Below are 7040 nucleotides of genomic sequence, written 5' to 3'. Positions count from 1 at the left end.
AAAGCAGGCTCTCAATAAGGCTTGGTGTTTTACATATAAAATATGTTTTCTCGATTATTTTCAATGAATTGTAATTGGTCTGTAGGTCGATGTGTTCAGCCTCTTCCCCACTCGTTTTTTGTTTTGCTCTGCTTTGCGTGGGGTTGCGTTTTCCTGTCTCTTGTGGAGTGCATCGGAGTATTTATGGTCACTATTTGCCTTGGTTTATTATGGGACCTTTTTACTAAGCTGAGGTAAGAACTAGCACATGCTTAACACAGCAAAAAAGGGCTTGCCGCCGGGTGCATTCAGGCATCCCATGGTAATTTTTCCATATGCACGCGCTACCCACACACTAAAAGCATTGATTTTATTTTTTAGCGCGGGGTGAGTCTGGAGGCAGAGGGTAGCCATATTAGCATGTGGTTAGCACGTGAGCCTTCATGGGGAAATTCTAGAAATGGCGCCTATATCTAGGTGGTGGTAGGTGCCCTACCGGCATCTGAGTTAACTAAACGCTATTTAAAATGGCAAAAAACAGCATTGTTAAAGCGCCTAAATAATACACACCAGAATTACTTCTACATAGGTACCTAAGGCCGCCGAAAGCCACTATGGGCTTGGCTGAACGTCGGAAGTGGCATTAGGCGGCCTTAAGCACCTACGCAGACGCGATTCACGGCATAGATAGGCCCGGAAATGTAGGCCCGGAAAACCCTGCCCCTACATTTCCGATGCCTATCTTTCACGCAGGTGTGATTCTCTATAGGGTGCCGTCGCATGATTTTACATGTGAGCGGCGGCTGCTCTTTTGGGCGGCTGCCGATATCAGCGCCCTATAGACAATCCGGGCTTTACTGCCTACAAAATAAGTGTAGTTAAGGGATGACATGCAAATGGCCGTGCACTAATGGGAAAATTAGTGCATGGCCTTTAACGCTGAACATAGAAAATATGACCATTGTTCCCACGAGGTAAAAATGGCCTTAGCGCACAGGAATGGCCCGCTTAAGCATCTGCTAAAGTCACTTTTTACTGCATCTTAGTAAAAGGGCCCATATGTAACTTTCAGGTAAATATTTAGACCTTTTATTAAACCCCATCCATGTCCTTTAAAAATATAAATATATTCAACGCTGCAATATATACTACTATGTATCATTTCTAAAGCGCTGACAGGCATATGCTGCACTGTACATGTACTTTTAACATGTAACAGACGATCCCTGTTCTGAAGAGCTTACAATCTAATTTAGACAGACCAGACAGGACATATCGGGGATGAAGAGTTTTTCTTGCAGAGAGAACGATAGGATGGACATAGGCATCTTTTTAAGACGTGTTGACTACGGCATGCTTGAAGACATCAGGTACAGTTGCAGTGGAGAGTGATAGGCTGAGGATGTGACAGATAGGAGGGATGACAATGGGAGAGACAGCACTGAGTAGGTGGATGGGAATATGGTTAATGCGGCCTAGGGGAGCTTATATTTATGTGCCTAGGGAGCATCTATTTGCAGCCTATTATATAGAGCAAAATAGACTTCGAGGTGGGGAATTCTATTAGGGGTGCTAAAAATTTGGAGCATAAAATCTGTGTGCTAAGTTGCCCAAATTCCGTTATAAAACAGAACTGAAGTTGGCATTTAGATGCTAACACTTAGGTGCCTAACTTTAGGCTCCGGCGTTTATGAGTCAACCCTTAGGGCTCCTTTTACGAAGGCGCATTAGGGCCAACGCGTGGAATCGCGTGCGCCAAGATGCCGTGCGCGCTAGCTGCTACCGCCTCCTCTTGAGCAGGCGGTAGTTTTTCGACCAGCGCGCGCTAATCCGGTGCGCGCGTTAAAAACGCTGGCGCACCTTCGTAAAAGGAGCCCTTAATGTTGCATCTAGTTGTGAAACTTACAGTCTATAAATTTTGCACCTCGATGCGTGACCTACCCACACGCATGCCCCTATCGCAGTTTTGCACTGACGCACTTAGCGCTGACTTACAGAATAGTGGCATAACTTTATTTAACTTTATTCTTCTATACCGCCACAATCTTGCGACTTCTGGGCGGTTTACAATCAAGAGAGCTGGACATTCAGCGAAACACAATATGCAGATTTACATAGGAAATACAGATAGCATAGACTTTAAGACAGTAAGAATATGGAAATACAATTTGCTTAGCAAGAGTATAAGATGTACATTTTGGTAGGCAATGTCCGAAAGTACCTGTTTGGAATAAGCTGTATGTTTAGAAAACAACAACGAAAAATAACGATAATATAAAGATAATAGATTATATGAATCACAGTTCCGTGTGATTCAGGTGGACTAAGGAGGGGGGGGGATAAAGGTAGGGGGTGGTGGGAAGAGGTAAGGGGGGGGGGGGTAAAGGTAGGGGTAGGGGAGACCGTTCTTGGGGAGAGCGGGTCAATTGTTTAGGTGTTTCAGGAACAGGTATGTTTTTAGGCGCTTAGGTATAGTGAAGTTAGTTGCTTAACTGCCTTTACCCCCACTGGTGCACCTATCTTCTAACTAGCACTATATATAATAAGGGGCTAGCCAACTAGTTACGCCAATGTCTCTTAAACTGTGTGCCATGGCACAGAGGCGTACCCCGAAGAGATTCCGGGTGTGCCACAAGAGAGTCCAGAATTTTATTTTTAAAAATTCCCTTCATAAATATACCCTAGAATAGATGACATGCATGTTGCGTATGCAAGAGTCTATCAATGTTATGAGCGTAAGGATAGAACCGCCTGGGCCGGCATCGTTTCTTGACGTGATTGGTCCTTGAAAACTAACGGCAAGTAATTTTAGTTTTATTTTCTTATGCAGTAGTTATCCTAACCTGAGCAACAAAGCAATCGAGGCTTTGTTAGCGTTTGGATCGTCTTATCTTTGGGAACTTGGATTTTCAGATCTGCCATACGTACATTGAATTGGAAAAAAAATAAAAGAGAACTACTGCAGATGGAGGTTGATGAAATACGTGTTGAGTCGCGTTTTGAGTTAATTTGCACTCAAAACCAAGCACATCCATCGCGTTGATTAGCAATTCTATCTACTTTGTAAGTGTATAACTTCTGCTACTAATTCTAATAATTTCTATAGTGCTAAAAGACATACACAGAGCTGTACAACAAAACACTGAAGAGACAGCCCCAGCTCAAAAGAGTTTACAGTCTAGGCAAGACAGACAAACTGGACAAGAAGGTGCATCTATACATAGTGGTCAGGTGGGGGAATTACAGGGGGAATGATAAGAAAGATGTTGGTGCTTAGCAGGTGGGTTGGAGTTTGGATTTGAAAGCAGCTTCAAGTGGGTTTTGAGTCTGGATTTGAATACTGCCATAGACAGAGCCTTCCTCTCTGAGCACACTACCCGGACCCTTGTCCATGCTCTCGTAACCTCATGCTTAGATTACTGCAATCTACTCCTATCTGGTATCCCTAAGTGTCGCCTCTGCCCCTTGCAATCTGTGCAAAACTCTGCTGCACGACTCATCTTCTACCAACCTCGCTACACTCATGTCACCCCTCTCCTTAAGTCACTTAATTGGCTCCCTATCTGCCGTCGCATACAGTTCAAGCTCCTATTGCTGACCTACAAGTGTGTTCATTCTGCTGCCCCTCAATCTCTCTCTTCTCTTTTCTCTCCTTATACACCTCCCAGAGAACTCCGTTCCTCAGATAAGTCACTCTTAACGTTACCCTTCTCCTCCACTGCCAATTCCAGACTTCGTTCCTTTCATCTAGCTGCCCCCTGTGCTTGGAATAAATTATCCAAATTTGTCCTCCAAGCCCTTCCCTTGTTTAAAAGCAGACTGAAAACCAATCCTTCAATCCTTAACCCTACTTTTCTGCGCTCCAACTCAGCCAGCTGATTAACTGTTCCCCTTATCTGTATCTTTCGAGCAGGGACTGTTTTCTTCTTTGTGACTCTGTACAGCACTGCGTATGTCTAGTAGCGCTATTGAAATAATTCATAGTAGTAGGCAGTTTGTTCCAGACATACAGTGCAGCAAAATAGAAGGGGCGAAGTCTGGAGTTCGCCGTAGAGGAGGCGGATGCAGAGAAGAGACACTTATCTGATGAGCTGAGTGCCCGGGGGAGAGACGAGAGATACTGAGTAGCTGCAGAGCGAATACACTTGTAGAACATTAAGAGGAGTTTGAACTGTATGTATGTGGAAACGGACAGGGAGCCAATGAGGTGACTTGAGAAGAAGGGGTAATGTGGGCAGAGTGATATTGACAGAATATAAAACATGCAGCAGAATTATGAACAGATTGAAGGGAAGAGATGGTTTAGTGGAAGGTTGCAATAAGCTAGGCGAGAGGTGATGAGGATCTTAATAAACTAAACTAAACCTTGGGTTTGTATACCGCACCATCTCCATAGTTGTGGAGCTCGGCACGGTTTACAGGAATTGTAATGAGAAGGAACTCCATGGAAGGGCTAGATGAAGATCAGGGGAGGGGAGAAGAATGTTAGAGGGCTAGGATGTCAGAAGAGGGGGGAGTGTTAGGTTTTGGAGAAGAGCCAGGTTTTCAGATGTTTACGGAAGGGTTGAAGAGCACTCAGGTTTAGAAGAGGGGCGGTGAGGTTGTTCCAGAGCTCGATGAATGTGCTCAGAAAGGAAGGGTCTGATTATAGTGATATTGTAGAGAAAGAAACGACAGGTTTTGGCAGTCTCTTGGATATGTGAAGAGAAGGGGAGAGATGAGTCAAAGATTACCCCAAGGTTGTGACCCGATGAGACATGGAAGATGAGGGCATTGTTCACAGAAATAGAGATCAAGGAAAGAAGAGAGGCGGGTTTAGGTGGAAATATAAGGAGCTCAGTCTTTGTAATGTTTAATTTTAGATGGTGGCGAGATCTGTCTTTCCTAAGATCTCCCTTTTAAAAAAAAAAAAAATTATACTACCTTCTATTTTTGCCCTAATTGGGTTTTTTTCTATCCAATATTGTAGTTCTCCCCGCCTATCCCATTGTTCAAGTAAGTCAATCTGTCAGGTTTATTGTTCTTAAATGTGTTAGTTTTTGTAAAGCAACCCGCTAATTTTAACTGTAAACCGCCCAGAAACTACGTAAAGGCGATTTATCAAATTTTAAATAAATTTGAAACTTGTAACGAGGTCAGACAAGCTGGTTGAAACACGGGACTGAACGTCTGTCAAGATTTCTGGTGTAGAGAAAAAGATCTATGAGATCAAAAGCTACTGAGAGATCTAGTGAAACCGTGAAAGTAACAAACCCTTTATCTGTGGAGATCGTTAAGAACAGAAGTGAGGACTGTTTCTTACTGGGTCGTTGTCTACACCCAGAGTGTTAGGGGTAGAGAACTGTAGCCTTCTCCAGAAAATCAAGTAATAGTCGATAAACTCTATTCTCAGCTATCTTAGAAAGCAGAGGCTTGAGAATGGCCAAACAATGGTGCTTATATCAATCCTTACTCTTAGCAACCAGTGAGTTGCAGGTATTCCACTGAATAAGGAGGCATGCGATGTCTAGGGGCTCCTTTTACTAAGGTGTGCTAGCGTTTTTAGCGTATGCAGGAAATTACCATGCGCTACGCTTCTAGAACTAACGCCAGCTCAATGCTGGTGTTACGGTCTAGCGCACGCGGCAATTCAGCACGTGCTATTCCGCGCGTTAAAGCCCTAACGCACCTTTGTAAAAGGAGCCCTAAGTTAAGGGACTAGAAAAGCAGAAGCAATGACATCCGAGAAGAAATATAACACATAAGGGAAAACAGTTGGGGAGGGTTTTTGGACTGGTCTGCTCCCCTACCGCTCCCCCTCTTCTGCCCTCCTGTTCCCTCCTTCCTTCCCATGCTCCCCTTCTCTCTCTATGTCATCTCACCTGTCTCCTCTTCGAATGCCTATCATTTTGTTGTCCTGTAACTTTATTGTGAATGTCAATTGTAACATGTTCTGAGCTCCCAAGAGAACAGGATAGAAATATAAATAAATAGATAAAAAGAAAATTAATGAGGTAAAACATTAATTTCCCCTCCCTTATCGTCATTTCAATATTTGGTCAAATACTTTCCGGTTTTAGCAAATCACATTTACAGCAGTTACTGTCTCCCTATCTTTGAAGTTAGTCAATGCTGCTTTTGGAGTAATTCTCACCTATAAAATCATACCTGAATATTGTTGTTTTTTTTCCATATACAGTTTTTTTTGTATGTGTGCATTAATTCATGTTACTGTGATGTGCATATTTTTGTACATGAAAATTTTAAAATGTCACAGAATGCACATTTTTGTGTGTATTGAAGGATGCATGCTTACATTTCAGTTCTCCTAGAAATGCTAATAACCACACACTTATTTACTGATCTTTAGGTATTGCTTACCTTAATTCACTGATTTACACAGCTTTAATTGGTAAGCGGGAATGAGGCCCATTTTTACCCTTCTCGTATTCCTGTAAGTCTTTTGGAAGTACATAGCAAGTTTAGGATCATGGCAATTATGACAACATTTTCTAAACTGCAAATTATCTTTTTTTGGGATGCATTTGTTGAAGCAGAAATGCCATCTCACTCCAGCACAGCTCAGGTTTCTCTTTGCCTGTGTTGGACCTATCATGGCGTGAGCTCCTGCCAAACAGAGAGAGAAGTGAAGCCGTGTTTAGCATGTGCAGTACCAGGGGTGGTATTGTCTATATGAAATGCTCAACTTTATGTACTTTTAACTAGAGGTGTAACAGATGGTTCCGTTTCAATCCAAGCAGTGGAGAGCGGTGCCCATTCTAAAGTGCAGCCAATCAATTCAGCCACCTTGGGGGAAACTACAAGCTGGGGTTGGAGGACTAGGTGCCAGAAATCTAGCAAAGGCTGAAACATGCCAACAGGGCCTGCATAGGAAACCATGAGCAAAAGGGATGAGCTGCAAAGACTCGGGAACCACAAAATATGCTAGCTTAGAATAAGCTCCCTGCCCTCCTCCACTTCATTACCTCACATATGTCACAATCGTGATTAAAACTGGTTTCCAGAGACATCTCCTGGAAAGCATCTTAGAAGAGTCCAAGCAGGAAGACTGGAGGGAAAAA

Source organism: Geotrypetes seraphini, chromosome 4 (assembly GCF_902459505.1).
Source record: "Geotrypetes seraphini chromosome 4, aGeoSer1.1, whole genome shotgun sequence".
NCBI classification, from domain to species: domain Eukaryota; kingdom Metazoa; phylum Chordata; class Amphibia; order Gymnophiona; family Dermophiidae; genus Geotrypetes; species Geotrypetes seraphini.
Note: the sequence above shows the minus strand (reverse complement) of the source record.